We start from the raw sequence: 2,511 nt of genomic DNA on the forward strand, positions 1-2,511 counted from the left end.
TCCACCCACCTCACCGACCACCACAGTTACTGCACAAACTGTGCACAAAGAAATCCGTCAGCTGGAGAAGTGTGGCTGCCAGGATGCTTCCTGAAGAGGGATTACACCCCATTTTCAATGTGCCAATATTCCTAGGACTTTGCTAACCCTTTGGGAAAAGAGATTCTTGTTTATTTCGAAAGATGATCTCAGGTGGCCTTAGTCATGTGGGGAAACGGGTTGTTTGCTTACAGGAAGCTCCTCATAAAGTCAGTCTGTGGTTTTTGCATGTCTAATGGGAGCCAGGTCTCCAAATGGAGCTGGTTTTAAATGCACTCTCAGAGTGGAAAGAACACAGGCTTGGCATTCCTCTCACCGAAGCGAGCAAGCTAGGAAAGTCTGAGCAAACAAGCTTGGAATCAAGAGTGGTCAGAAAAATCCATTGCCTTGGGAGGTAAACGCAGGGAGCTGTGAGTATAAACTATGAGTCACATGACAAGAGACTCTGCTTAGGCAGAAGTAAAGCATGTTTTCCTTTAAATGATTAAACTTGGTTGAACGTAGTTCAAGAAAAATTTTTCCTTCTGAATGCTTTTTCTCCCATGCTAAAGAGTTTCAAGATGAGATTTATTAAAGAGAATACTTATATCAATAGTTTCCAAAGTAGAGACATCTGTGGACTTAGAACACCAAATGACATAAAATAAGATATTTGCCCCAACTCCTACACCTAGATGGTTAAGATAGTACATCAAAAAAAAAAAAAAAAAAAAGGAAAAAAAGAGGGAGGTTATAAATATCTCCATACTCTGGATACTAAAACAAATGGCTATGGACTTGAATCCCATGTTTATTCCTTTTTCTTGGGCAAAAGTTTTTAATGCCTGCTCCCAAAGTGATAAAATAAAAAATTTCAAGTGTGTGGTTTGGAAAAGTTGGCCAACATTTCATTTGAACAATTACTCTGCAGTCCAGTCTGGATTCAGCTTAATGCCAAGTCAACACATATGAGTTAAACCCAGGACATGTGAGTTGTCCAGCTTTGGAAAGGCTAGTTTTGTAAATAAGTGGGGAAGAGAAAAGCAGCAACCAAGTCGAAGAAAAATACAAGGACGACCACCAATATCATCACTGGGGTTGAGCCTAACAGCTTTGGGGCGTTTCCTGCTCTTGTTGGGTTAGTTCACTTAAAAATAAGCATCTTTCTCCCTCCCTCCCTCTTTCTTTTTTCTCTATCCAATGACCAAAACCTAGAATAAATTATCAGTACCTACTGGTATTTCCTTTGCTTTCTTCTTGTGGGGAAAGCATGCTTTCTCTGTCTCCCTCTTTTTAATTTTTTTCTTTCCCAAACGTGATTACTTTTTGATGAGGCTCAGCGTTCAGGAGCCAGATCTCAGAAGGGGCAGGAGCGGGATGGGAAGACGAGGGGCCTCACTGCCAGCTGCTGCGCTCACCTCCGCTGAAAGACAGGAGGGTCCGGGAGGATCACCCCTTCCCTCCTTCTGTCCGGCTCAGGTCTGTGGGTGCACGGGGGGGGGGCGGGGAGGGGGCAGACACCTGAGGATCGGCGGGAGGCACCTGAGGTGCCAGGCCCTGCACGTTCCTTACGTTACTCAACCCTCAGCGGTATTTTTACGCCCTGCCGTCCCAATTTAACATGTGAGGAATAGGAGGCTGGGAGAGGTGAAGTCGCCCGTAGTCCTGTAAGCTCGGGAAGGACAAGTCTGTGAAGTCCCCTCAGTGCTCCCACCCGCACCCCACGCAAACCTGTCGATGAGCGTTTGCCTTTGGGTGCTTCCCACCAACGCACAGAAAGCCCTGCGGAGTTCACCCCAGGCCGCTCGGAGCCCCAATGTTTTGGGTTCTTCCAGGCTGCGGAGAGCCGGCTAGAAGGGGCCGGACCCGAGGCGGTGGCGGAGCGGTGGGGGGAGACGGTGGGGGGAGGCGGAGGGGGGAGACAGAGGGGGGTAGCCGGAAGGGGGGAGAGGTGGGGGGAGACGGAGGGGGGAGACGGAGGGGGGGAGACGGTGGGGGGGAGACGTGGGGGGGAGACGGAGGGGGGAGACGGTGGGGGGGAGACGGTGGGGGGAGACAGAGGGGGGGAGACGTGGGGGGGAGACAGAGGGGGGGAGACAGAAGGGGGTAGTCGGAGGGGGGGAGAGGTAGGGGGGGAGACGGAGGGGGGGAGACAGAAGGGGGTAGTCGGAGGGGGGGAGAGGTGGGGGGAGACGGAGGGGGGAGACGGAGGGGGGGAGACGGTGGGGGGGAGACGTGGGGGGGAGACGGAGGGGGGAGACGGTGGGGGGGAGACGGTGGGGGGAGACAGAGGGGGGGAGACGTGGGGGGGAGACAGAGGGGGGGAGACAGAAGGGGGTAGTCGGAGGGGGGGAGAGGTAGGGGGGGAGACGGAGGGGGGGAGACAGAAGGGGGTAGTCGGAGGGGGGGAGAGGTGGGGGGGAGACGGAGGGGGGCGACGGTGGAGGGAGACGGAGGGGGGTGTCTCCACGACCCAGTTCCATCGAGCCCCCG

This window comes from Rhinolophus hipposideros (assembly GCF_964194185.1).
Source record: "Rhinolophus hipposideros genome assembly, chromosome: 12".
NCBI lineage: Eukaryota > Metazoa > Chordata > Mammalia > Chiroptera > Rhinolophidae > Rhinolophus > Rhinolophus hipposideros.